The sequence below is a fragment of the Triticum aestivum genome, chromosome 1D, assembly GCF_018294505.1.
Source record: "Triticum aestivum cultivar Chinese Spring chromosome 1D, IWGSC CS RefSeq v2.1, whole genome shotgun sequence".
Taxonomy (NCBI): Eukaryota; Viridiplantae; Streptophyta; class Magnoliopsida; order Poales; family Poaceae; genus Triticum; species Triticum aestivum.
In genome coordinates, this window is record NC_057796.1 from 466,651,800 (window position 1) to 466,665,353 (window position 13,554).

Below are 13,554 nucleotides of genomic sequence, written 5' to 3' on the forward strand. Positions count from 1 at the left end.
CAACGCCTCCCCCGCGTCATCGATCTTGCCGCTCGCTTGCTTCTGCTTGAGTAAGTCGACTGCCTCTTGCAGATCAGCCATCTTCGAGTCGATCTCAGGCTTCCAGGATGCGAATTCCGCAGCGACCGAAGACTTGATGTCTTCCCTCCATTCCGCTCGAAGCTCCTTCAAGAGGTCCTTGAGGTCGGCCTTGGTGACGGGATCCATGGCCTCCCGTTGCAGTCGGTCTGCCCTCTGCTGTCGTGTCTCGATGATGGACGCCGCCAGGGCGGAAGCAAAATTGGGTCCTGGCTCTGAGTACCAAGTGTTAGGACTGCACTACTGTCTCAGGTATGTATGTGGTTCAGAGTACAGGATTCTCTTCTTACAAGCACATCAGTGCTGGATACAGGAAGGAAAAGGGAAAGGAACTAGGGTTCTAAGTAGGTAGCCGCCGCCGCCGTGCCGTTCCAGCCTGATCGATCTTCGATCCTTGTCCAGAGAGCGATCCCCTGCTTTATGCTTCCTGGGTCGTGTTCACCCACTCCTCGCCAGCCAATCGTTTGTTGGGCTTGCGGGCTCTCCTAGCTGGGCCTTGGGCCGTTCCTTCGCCGGCCTCGACTGGCGGTTGGGACGATGGCATAGTACTGGCAAGCCTGCTAACACTGTGCGGACGGCACACTCTACACACTTTGTGGGCCCAGTCCTGGTCCGAATGCCCGTAAACCTTTCCTAATTTGTACCGGGTTTGCAGGATTTTGACAAGAGAACACACCAGGTTTGATGAGGTATCTTGTTGGATGACCTCGGTTCGAATATTAACGATCGTTCCACTTGGGAGATGAGGTCGCAGCCTCCCGTCGAATCAATCCATCCCGCCGTGTGATCGGGTGGTCGAACTGCACATACGGTCCCACGTGCATCTGTCATTACTACCGACCGGGGCCGGGTTTCTGTTAGCCCGTGGCCGTGGACACAATCATATACATATGCTCCGGTCAAAATATCTTCACTTTCTTTCCCGCGTCCGCGCGAGACGGCGAGACCGCCGTGCAGAGGTGCACTTGTGCAGTGGGCGCGCGCACGCACTCGCAGACCCACGATCACACTCTTGCTTTTGAGTGGTACGATCAGGCTCTTGCTGGATCGGGCGTGGTGCTCACCCTGACGGAAAGCACGTTTGATGCGGGGCAGAGCCGCCAGCGACGAGCATCCACGGAGAGGATAAAGGAAAAGATGGATCAAAATCCAAGGGTTCAAAAGATCGACCATGGCAAATTCAAAAAAGAAGAAGAGAAAGAGATCGACCATGACGTGAGGAAATTATTGCAAGACAGAGCTCTACTTACCTGTTACTCTGTTAGTGCTGCACAACCTATAGATTTTCCCTAACAGATTGCATGCCTGTCTGGCCGGGGCCCCGTGCATGCATTTTGCCCCATGCTTTTTGGTACGTCGCTCGCTGCATGCGCTCATCATCTCTCTGGCTAATATGATGATGATGATGATGATCACTCTTTCATCATTGACTCAGTCCTATGCATCGACCGCCATAATTCGTCATAGGTGTTCCACCCACTAACCTTTGGTTCCATGCGGCGCCGGTCATGAGCGTAGCATCGATCGATGCCATGCTGGGATGAATTGCAACTGCTAAATCTGCTTTGTTCTCCCCCGTGTACCGTACTAAACTTTTTTTTTTCACCGTGTGGCTGAACTGATCGAATGGAACATTGTGCCTAGCTAGCAATAAGCTAGCAGTCGTAGCTCTTAGCCCTTGTACAATGCTAGGTGTTTAAGAAGATGCCTAGAAAATAAACTGGGTTTTTTTAAAGCAACATTGTCTATCTCTAAATAGATGTCTAATTAAGAAAAAATCAAAACGCAAAAAAAATTGGTTTATTCCTCCAAGCACCTGTCCTAAGCACCTTGCATTGTATAAGGCCTTAGCCTGCTAGAGCATCCATAGCTGGGCTCCCTAAACCCCCATATACGCCCAGGTCCGGTCACATAATCCCGCCTTAGACGAGCTTCTCATACTGGTTCCATACATCTGGACTGACCGACACCCCTCATATCTAGCCCCAATCTAGGATGGATATAGGGAGGCTCGGACGCGTCCGTCACGTTGGATCCGGCCTACACTATCCCATCTTGACCCCCACATATATTCATCTCCATCCGCATCCCAGACCAAACCCTAGCCACTCCATTTCACTCCACTCCGTCCCCAACACCCTTCCGGCCATCTCTGGCACGGCGGGAAGCAGATCCGACTCCGACCACTCCCGATCCATCAACTAGGCCATCGTCTCATGCGGGGACGAGGAGGCAATCGCCGTCCGCATGCCCTCAACCGGTCCCAGGAGAAGTGCGCGCGAGTGTGGTCGGATTCAATCAGGCGGGAATCCATTGTAAGTCTATCTACCGTCCCATCTCCGATGCGGGGGTGTATGAGTGTTACAGGGACCGGTGTGGCCGCCGTGCGAAGCAGAGGGTGTGGAAGGCCGATGCCCGCCTCATTGTCGACATGGCGGAGGCGGAGGCGTCATCACCCACTGCCTTGGCCGAGGAAGCCGACCGTGCCCGCATTCTCCAGATGTGGAAGACGAGGAACACACGCGCTCGCCCGAGAGCAAAGTCGGGCGGTCTGTGCCATGATCGCGGATTGCCTCCCAAAGAGGAGGAGGATAGTGACGGGTCGTACACCTTTGGCGATGAGTAGATCCGGCTTGATCCATTTTGCGTCGTCTAGCGTTCTTCCGCGACAAAGACGCCGGCAAGGCCAAGGGTAGCCGAGGATGAGCTTTGTACATAGTTTACTATGTATGTTGAACATGCCATTTTTTGGTAATCTGGTGTCATGTATTGATGTAGTAGCCGGACACTTTGTGTGGGATCCCAGATGTATTTTATGATGCATGTGGTTATATGAATTTAGGGTTCGCTAAATAAGGTACCCGGTTGTGGAAACGAAATTTTGAGGGGTGACGGATCACTGTCCCACTGATAGAAAAAAGGCCTTTAGTCCCGGCTGTGCAACCGGGACTAAATATGCGCGACTAAAGACCCCCCCTTTAGTCGCGCCTCTTACGAACCGCGACTAAAGGCTTTAGTCCCGATTCTCGTGGCTAACCGGGACTAAAGGCCTCCTCCGCAGGTTTAAACCTGGTTTTTTTGTGAATTTTTTTTTCTTCAAATTTTTGAATTATTTTAACCTCTAATCTCTAATCATCACCCCTCATCACTGCTCAATTTATCCTCTAATCTCTAATCACCCCTCATCATTTCAAATCATCTAACTTCCCGGACGGTCACCCATCCTCTCACTACTCCAGCCTGAGCACGCTTAACTTCCGGGTTCTATTCTCCCTCGTTTCCAAGTCTGCACTTGTTGTTTTCCTGACAATAGTAGGATGTCAATTCTATTAACCCTCAGGAATTTAGCTTGAGCATGAAGTGACACATTTCACTGTTTGAGTTTGAAACTATTGTTTTAAAAAACAATAATTATTTAGTAACACTAATATTTCTGGAATAATTAGTTTGACCATTGTTTGACCACAGTTTGACCAGATTTGACCAAAATTTAAAAAAAATTAAATAATTATTTAGTAACACTAATATTCTAGAATAATTAGTTTGACCACAATTTGAATTTTTTTGCCTCTCCAGATCTTAAAAGCCCCGTATCTTTTTTTCTGTTAGGTTTTTGAGGATTTTGAAAATGTTTAACGGGGTCCCCCGTTAAATTCGGATGTAACTTTTCGAGTAGATGATTTTTCATATAAAAAACTTTTTCATCCGAGTTCGTATGCAAAAGTTATGCCCATTTTAAGAAATTCCAGAGAGATTTTGCAAATAAAGTCGAAATTCATATTTGTTAATTTTCCCAACAACTAGACCACATATCACATGAGAAACTTATTTTATTTTATTTTTTTGACATTTCCATCATTTTCTTTTGGTTTTTCTAAAACTGAAAAGGCGGTCCAAGGGGGGGGGGGAGAGTTTGGCAGACCAACCGGTACTAAAGGGCTAACCTTTAGTCCCGGTTGGTCTGGCCAACCGCGACTAAAGGCCTTCGGGCCAGCCTGAGGACCTTTAGTCCCGGTTGGCCAGGCCAACCGGGACTAAAGCCCCTCCCGTCCGCCAGCTGTCGACCGAGTGCGCTGGGCCCAGATAGTTGGTCGCGGGTCTCCTCCCGAACCGCGACTAAAGACCCCTTTGGTCGCGGTTCGATTATTTTGGGGACTAATGGGGGCGTATGGAAGCCTCTTTTTCTACTGGTGTCCGCGGATCGTTTGAAGGGTGGGATTAGCTATATATGCGGGTGTAGATGCTCATGCTGTTCCGCCTATCTATGTTAAACATGTTCTCCTACATATTGTATTGTCTCAGTAGGCCTGAATGATGATCGAACGAAGCTGTACCACAGTCATGCATTGCATATATATACACTTCGCTACAAGTTCCCGAAAAGACAACGCCACGTACGTACGATTGGCAAGCTGGAGATGACTCAAATGAGATGGTGGATTGGAACTTGGAAGGGACGCACATGGCGCATGATGAACAGAGAAGGAGAAGTAGTAGGAGCGGCCACTAGCTGGATGGATCATTTGTCTTCTTCTTTTCCAGCGAATCATCCATTGACTGCAGCGCAGACCGGCCACACCGCCACATGTTTGGTTTCAGTGTCGACCCTAGAATAAAAGGGATATGCTCGCGACTTACAAAAGTCACGAGACCCCGAGTCACAAACTTATTAGCTGGAGAATCCCATTAAGAATATCCACTAATGATGTATATAGTGAGTTAAGTTAATTACGGGCTTCAATTAATTTGTGTAGAGAGCATAGCTGTAAACCTGATGAACTTCCCTGGTCAGAGCCAGAAGCATCTTTGCCTGAAGGATGCACACACTATAAAATCTGGTCCTTAGTTGTCACTTAATTGGTAGGTGAATAGTACAGAAGTACACGCTGAGTAGAGCAGAGACAAAATCTTATCTTTGTAGAATATATCACCTAAGATCCAAGAGAAAGCACACAACGAGTTCATATATCCATGTACACACAAGTACTGAGGATTATTCTACCTCTGAGACACAAGATGAATATGACAGTTGTCGATAGATATTATGATAATCATCAAGTACAGTAAGTACAGTCAGCCGCTGAAACTGTTGGCTTGGTTGTGTTCTTTCAGAGCTCCAAACCAGGCGCAGCACATGCAGACCCTGAAGTGGAAACGGCCACTGCTCCGCTTGCGATGGGGCTTCGACATTGAATTGTGCATAAGAGTTGGTCGTCTAGTCCACCATCAATGCAACGGTTAAAAATCTCCAGCAGATTCCTGTTCTAAAAGTTCAAAATCTCCTCCCTATCTTAAAAAGTCAAATTTCTTATGGGATTGCAGTTGTTCTCATCTATCAGAGTCCCTAAAATTTGATCTCTTAAAAACATTGAACACATTTTCCCCCCATACAAATTCATTCGAAATACATATTTAGACTACTTTATCTCATAATTAAACAATTGTACTACGTTAACATCAAATCTAGCATACTAGAACGGCTCATTTCCTTGTACTCCCTCTGTAAAGAAATATAAGACCTCGGAAATTCAAAAAAAGCGAGTGAGTAGCGCTTTTATTAAACACCTTTTTTTAGAACATTTTATTAAACTCCTAGTCAGTGCTCTTAGCGCCAGGTAACAAAAGCAGCGTCCGTGCTTCCCCTCGGGTGGGCTGTCCCAGTCGCAAGAACGACCAAAAAGATGCTCGAGATGAATGTCATCCTGCAGTGCGAGGAAGGGTGAATGTTATGAGGTAGGTGGAAGTAGAAACAACCTCAACCCAAAAGTGAGGTGGAATAGAGGCGACGATCTTCAATACACTAGCCACCTCAAGAAGGTGATGATGCTTACGCTCAGCAACACCATTCTAAGCACCAGGACCATGACAAGAGAACTGAGCAAGTGTGCCCTGCTCAGCAAGGAATCCACGTAGCAAATCTATCTAGCAAAAGAAGCTGGTCTACCCGGCCATACAAGCATTCAGCGTCGAGGCAGTGATTTTTGGCCGTCCATCCCTTTTGTGCGTGCAAGCTCGGGCTAAGGCTGGATGACTGGTGGGGCACTAGGCATGTGGGGTCGTGGAAGCGATGTTAGGTTTCTCTTGTTTTTGTTACACGAACAAGGCGACGGACGGGCTGGGCGATGAAGGATTTCATGGGCAGGTGAAAACCTTAGCCCTACACAGGACGGGGTGCAAGAAATCCCCTCTCAGCTCCCGTCCCCAGCTCTCCTCGTCTCTCCCTCCACCGTCTGGGTTCCCGATCTAGAGCGCGCGGTTCTGGCGTGCACCAAGCGGCTCCGGCGTGGGATGCTAGAGAATGGGAGTTCGAGGCCATGGTCAGACGAGGGAGATGGGTGGTGGGGTGGATCTGGTGGTGATGTTGGAGCTTGAGGTGGGGGTCTATATGGCCCCGGCTGCATCCTCCTCGTGCCTCCTCATGGCCTGGCCACGGCCCCGTCCTCCTCCGTGCCTCCTTTGTGCGCACCCCGCGCTGCAACCTGCTTATTATTTTGTTGGGCAAAAGAGTCTTACAGGCTGACAGGTACATTTCCAAGTTTTGTTATTCTATATTTGTTTCGATATGCATGATAGTTGTTTCCCTTTGATATCTCTATACATGCTCCTGCTAGGTGGTAGCTGTTAGATATGTTTGCATCAATTTTGTATTGAACAACGCTTATGTACATGCTTGTTGCTTACTGGTTAAGTCATTATACCACTTGGTTTAATCTCTCTTGATGCTAGATGCTTGATGATGCGCCTCTTTGAAGTAAAACACCGGATCTGGTACTTATCTGTCATGCTGGCATGTATGTGTTCTTTCTTAGGATTCTTATGAATACTTAGGGTTTAGCTAAGTTGTTGATCAAATATCGGTGCTCCTATCTGGTTAAGCCGTTAAAATAGGAATCAATAATTAATTTTACAGCAGTGAGAACTCCGGAGTTGTACTCTCTTTGATGATTTGGCTTATCCAATATTTCTGATATCTCTTATTTGTTATGCATATTTTTATCTTTTCTACCCTAATTCAGTAGCACCATTTCTTGATGTTATTTCTCTAGGATTGTTGCTTCCACTATAGTTTTTCTCATTTGAAATGAATTTGAATAAGGTCACTTAATCAAGGTAAACCAACTGGTTTCCATTTTTTTCTTTGTTTACCAAGAAGTGCCAAAATCCTAGGTGATCGTTAGATATTATTGATAATCATCAATTGATAATTATGTGCTCGGCTGTTGGTTGACGACCAGTAAATTTGCCAAAGTATGCTTTTAGAATTTCCATATGTTGGATAAAATTGGCTATGGGATCGGAAGGTGGTGGCAATGAATTATGTGGTTTGATGGCACTAGGGGCAGGAGGTGTTGATTTAATCAGCTAATTTGTTAGCTACACCGTTCCATAAAAATAATCTTGGTCTGAATATTTGTATACTTTGCTCTTTGCATGTCATTTTTGGTTAGTACATGAAACAGCAGTCATTGTTCCATGAGTATTCCGATCACAGCAATTGCTAACTACTTCATGAATCAGATTTCTTGCTTGGTCTCAAATTCTCTGCTTCGGATTTCTTTGGGAGGGAGGGCATGATGGATGCGTGCTGTTTTGCAGGTAGGCTAAGGTTGGGATATCCTTACTTATCTTGTTAGATTTCTTATTGTTACTCCTTGGTTTTAAGCTATGTGCTTCCCGTGTGTGTATTGCATGGGATTTGGATTTTCTGGACCAGGTTGATTGCTGTTCTAGAGTTCATATTTGGGGTCAGCCGATCTGCTGCATATGAATTTATTGGGCTCTTATCTTCTCTTGGCTGCTTCTCGTTCAGAGTCTACAAAGATCGATTATTTTCTCATCTCTCTTATATATTACTTGTGTGCACTTTTTCCCTGTACTTGTTCAGAGGGAGTGTCATAAGTAAAAATAAATGCCAGCTTATTTTCTTGGTTGGTTTCAGTTATGAAGTAATGGACAAATGTGTGTTGTGCCATGCCTGCAGGAAAGAGTTTCAGTTAGTTGCTCCGGATAGTGCCTAGGCCTTTATGGCAAGTAGGCTAAACTCTTTCAAATGATAAGCTCTTCGCTGCTACGAACAGAGTTTATAGTTAACTGAAACAAGAGAACAGAGTTGTAGTTTCGGTTTTTGCTTACAGTGGTTGATGTGCTATGTTTGATGCAATGCATTCTTATCATGCTATGGATATGGGCACAACAATCAGAGAACTGGGATCTGAATGATTCTATAGTTATATGATGTTTCTTATGTGCACCTATTTTCCATATGTATTTTGTTGAGAGGAAGTATCGTCTAGAAAACAGAGAAGAAGAAAAAAAATCTAGATTCTTTTATCAACTAAAGACATGACCACTTTTAGTGACCTTTATCAAAGTATGATGCAATAGGGTAGCCTCCACAGATGTAGAACCAAGATCCATTAGTCCGCCTTCATCTGCCTGACACGGTTTAATCAGGATACTGACGAGAGACCTCCAAAAGTAAATTTATTTCTTCACCAGCTGATCTACATTGAAGACGTGTCCTACTTTAGGCAGGTACTGCATAGCCATGCAATGGCACATTCTGACCTCATCTTTACCGGTAGTATTAAAGATAATATCCCCATTTCATAATGATCTTGCATCAGAGTGTGGTAAATATTGCAATTTACGGTATATTTATATCTTGATTTGTTGAGATAACCGAGATTGTACTCATTCCAATTTTGTGGTGTATTTACCCTTTATTATTGTTTGATGAAAATATTATGTCATCCTACGCTGTACTTTTCTGGATCATGCATATGTAAGAGTTCCTAAAATACTATTACACAGACTTCTCTTTACCCCCTTATGTAGTTTTAAATATAAATGAACTACTTTCTAGAGAAGGTGAATTTCTCTGCAGGATAAGGATGTTTCTTCTCAAGAATATGCTATTTGGCAAATCCAACATTTAACTAGATAAAATAAACAATGTACAGGATTATTGGAATGGACCAAGTTATCAGTGTTCCTGAAATGCGATACTAGGATCTTTGTACGTCAACACTCTTTGATGCTTATCTTGATGATTTTTCCTCTGTTTTACATACATTTGTGTTGTTAACTCACTTTCATGTTCTCGATTGGCATATAATCAACTTAGAAAAAGTTATTTGGGCTGAGTACGACATTTGAGCTGCATTTTTTAAGCATATTAGTGTACAGAAGTGAACTTGTATCACTTGCCACATGAGATTATTGTCAGTTACCTGATCACCTATTATGCTACCCCATTGATATGCAGGGCAACTCTTTCTGATTCTTGGAGATTTAAATATACCTTTGAGGCTTTCATGAAGGGCATGCCTCACGCAAGATTTACTTGAATACCCTCCAGGAGATCAGGAAAAATTATGGCTGTTACCTAATCAACAATATGTTTTTCCATAGGCTGTCGATTTGCTTTATGCTTAAGCGGAGTTAACTGCAGCTCCTGTTTGTCAATCGGTGCCATCTCAGGTGTATTCTTGCCCCTGCCGATTATAACCATCTTCCTTCTACATCTGCATTTGCCTGCTATTACTTGTTTATTTAGCTCCAGGCCTGTGCTGGTGGAAAATACAAATCACTTAGAAAAGATGTAAAGTGGAAGAACGATACAACGCAGGGGAGAAAAATACCTAGATAACGAGCGTACAGTATGTACATAATTACATTCAGTTGTTCCTTCCCTTTTTAATCTCTGTTCTATACTCGCAAGAACATCCATTAAAATTAATCCTATTAGGAAAGCCATCTAGAACTAATCATTCGGTAACATCTAGCTCTCTTTCTAGATGGAGGTAATTATCTGAATGTACTGTATGCAAGTTCTTGTTTGTCCCTTCTCAGATAGTTTTAGGGAAGAATAAACTATTACTCCCTCCGCCCGGAAATACTTGTCATCAAAATGGATAAAAGAGGATGTATCTAGACGTATTTTAGTTCTAGATACATCCCTTTTTGTTTATTTTGATGACAAGTATTTCCGGGCGGAGGGAGTAATATTTATGACTTATAGGCTCTAGAGGTTAGCTGCTTTTTATGTGTGAGAATAACAGAAATGTGTCTATATCTGCCCAGATTTATTTGGTGTGCCTGCTGTGTTTCACTTTCACTGCTCTTTGCTGAAGGTTGAGTAAACTGAGAAATTCTTGATTCTTTTTATGTTATTTCTTTACATGAAGTATGCAAATTAAAAGCTAATGTGTTATTCTTGCTGGCTTAGTCTAAACAAATGCATTTTAGATCACCTACTTCTCAGTTCATGATTTTTGATTTGGTGTATTGCAGTTGATTACCACACTGATCTGCCATGCCGCTCTCTTGTTATTACACGCACTGCTATTTTAACTCTTAAGGTTTCTATTCTGTACATGCCAATTTGTTTGACTTATCTTCCCATCGTATTTGCTTGCTCACAAAACTTTGAGCCGCTGCAATCCTAATTGATAACTGCTTACTAACACAGTGGTTAAAAACTACAGAGATCCATTAGTTTTCAATGCCTGGCTGCCATTATCTTTGGTTGTCCTAACCCTTTGTGCTTTCCTTTTCATACTCATGGGAAATATAGTGGTCAGGTGATTCTACCCCTAAACAAATTCTGCCTCTCCATGCAGATCGCTGTGGAGATGATTGATCTTTCTGGCAAGTTCCTGCTGCAGGCTATGTTCGAGAAGCTCGACCTGCCTCAGCCACACTATTACACCCGCGCTCTTGAGCAAGGCGGGTATCTGTCAGAGATTGAGTTCTTACCCCTCGACAGAACTGCTGCACCATAGATGTAAACCAGTGTCCATGACAAGTTTCCTTGTGCAAGGACGGAGCAAGTTCACGTAACAATGTAGCAGCAAAAGCAATCAGCTACATGGAAAGGCGCTGCCAGAAGGTGATTGTCGATTACAACTACACAAAGCAACAAGCACAAGAGATTAATGCAAGCCTCGCAGATTCAGTGACTCGGAAAGACAAGGTGATAAAGGAGCAAAAACAACAAATTCGAGACTAACCATCTGATCAGATTCATCAACTTGTTGCGGCTGGTTCAGACCCAAATACTCAAGTGACCAGCCATCATCTCAGGCAAGCACTACAACAACTTACTGGTACGGAATCCCTCTCGCTGCAGAAGGTCTCATGTCCGTATGATGTCGAGTATGGTTCAGCTCATGATGGAGCTTCGGTTGATGACCTGACTGATGGCTACAATGGCTCTGATTAGATGTAACCTGACACTCCTCGATCACAATGACTGGTGATCATTCTTGCCCAGTGCCTCCTGCCTTGCCTTCCTATGTTTTAGACAATTTAATTATGAACCATGTACTGTATGTTCTAGCTGTTTCTATCGCTTTTGTTGTCCCGCATTTTATTTATGCGTGCCTAACAACTATATAGTTGACCTGCTATAAGAAGATCTGTAAATGCCCTTACAAATCTTTAGACAAATTTTTTAGCTTTATCCTACTTTTTACGAAAACACTTAAAATCTGAAAAAAAAATTGGCATGGCAAACCTGACATTTTTCATGACAATCATATTGCTGTGATGATGAAAAATTTAGTTTGCAACAAATCTGATTTCAGATTTGTAGTGGAGCTCTTTATTAAAACTTTTGGTTTAGACCTGGTGATACAAGCGCACATACACATGATTACTGTGACGTGGGGATGTCAAAGCTAAATCCGGTTCCCTGCAGCGCCTCTTGGACGATCTTATCGAGCCTTGCCGCCGCCTTGCCGCCATCTCCGGCGTCATGTGGTTGCTCCGGTCGCCGGCGACCCCCTTCCTGACGGAGGAACCGTCCGAGACACGCTGCTCCCCCGTCTTTTCACCACTCTGGTTCACCTCAAGCTCGTTTAGCTTCTCCACGCCGCAGAGCTCCAAGATGGCGTCCACGACGCCGGCCTTCTCCTCCGCGTCAGAGAACGCGCACCCCAGGAACTCCGCCAGCCTCCTGAGATTGCCCTGCGGGTCTCGCAGCATCTCCTCATACCTGAGGAACAGCACCTTGCGTGGCCTTCTCCGGCTCTCCTCCCAATGCTCGAGTGCATTGCGCCAGTAAGGGCCCCCGCCGTTGCGGCCCTGGCAGAACAAATCGAAGACCTCGTCGAACCGAGCCCCCTCGGGGTCCGGGATGCACGCGCGCAAGGACCGCCACCAGGAGACCACCACGTCCTTGGGGTCCCGGCAGATGTAGACGATCCGGCACCTGGAGCCGTCGCCGGCGATGCGCTCCGGCAGCAGGGACAGCGGGAAGTGGGTGAAGAAGATGCGCGGGGACGGGCAGGACTCGAGGATGCCTCGCGCGACGTCGTTCGGCTGCCGAAACAGCGTCTTGACGGACAGGACGCAGGCGTGCGGGCTTTGGCGGCGCAGCGGGTGGTCGTGGGAGGACGGCGGGTGCGCGCCGCGGTGCACGGTGGCGAAGGCGAGCGCCGAGAGCCACGTGGTGCTGGACTTGGGGCAGCTCACCAGGAAGACGTCCGTGGGCTTGGCCTCGAAGCGGCGGCGGGCTGCCGCCAGGGCCAGCAGGTTGCTCTCCGGGAGCCAGTACCCGCGGTACTGCCGCCTCTGCGAGCCGGGGAACGGCAGCAGGAACCGCTTCTCGACCGGCAGCGAGGGGATGAGCTCGGCAAGGTTGTCGGCGTCCTCGTTTCGCGGCGTCACCGAGGCAGCTACGCTTGGCTTCTTGCTCTGGTACATGCGCCATCGCTTGTGCCTAAGGAGCAATTGAGTGGTGGATGTCTGAAGAGGAAGTGCCAAGGAAGGAGCAAGCTGGACATAAATAACTGAAGGCGTGCATGCAAACTTGCAGTTGCAGAGTCACTACCGTCCTTTTCATATTCAATAAAGAAAGAGCAGTTGTAGCGGAGTCTCTTTCACTCATCTTTCTCGTGTTTCATTTTTTTACAGAGGCTAGAAAGGCGTGGAAGTGGACATCTCTCCTCTATCGTGTTATCAGGGCATCTCCAACGGCCGTCCCTCAAATCGCCCGTAGACATCCGGACTGACACGTTGAAAGTTCAGAGCCAAAGTCTGAACTGACAGCGCGGGTCTTTCGAACGATTGGATTTTTTCATCTTTTGCCTGCGTTCCCACCACGAATGCCAGCAACCAAACGTGAAAATAACCATCATTGAAGTATGTTTCAAGTACATTTGGCATTCATCCATCTGTGATTAGTTCCTCCAAAATGGCTGAGAATGGTCTGTTAGTAATTGTGGCCTGGTTGATTCTGTCAATGGCACCCACCTTCATCCAAACTTTCCTCGCGCGACTGCAATCACTTCCCTACCCTCGTTACAAACTTGGCAGATCACTGGACAGTTCATACTCAGTTGGTACTGCACATATACCCTTTGTAGGTGGCTAGAGTAGACACAATCTTATCTCCTTGGAATATATCATCAAATATCCAGCCAAAGATAAGTCCATACTCCATACTCAGCTGGTACTGCGCATATACCA

At 45.9% G+C, this 13,554-nt stretch overlaps 1 long non-coding RNA gene and 1 pseudogene across 1 annotated transcript; one reads left to right on the forward strand and one right to left on the reverse strand.

Annotated features, from left to right (window-relative positions):
- The first annotated feature begins 6,146 nt into the window (after nt 1-6,146).
- On the forward strand, nt 6,147-9,962 carry LOC123183020 (uncharacterized). The gene is made up of 3 exons (XR_006492397.1): nt 6,147-6,601; nt 7,597-7,674; nt 9,347-9,962. It is a non-coding gene; the product is annotated as an uncharacterized lncRNA (long non-coding RNA).
- Nucleotides 9,963-11,550: 1,588 nt separating this feature from the next.
- LOC123176172 (cytosolic sulfotransferase 5-like) lies at nt 11,551-12,796 on the reverse strand (annotated as a pseudogene).
- Between the last annotated feature and the right edge of the window lie 758 nt (nt 12,797-13,554).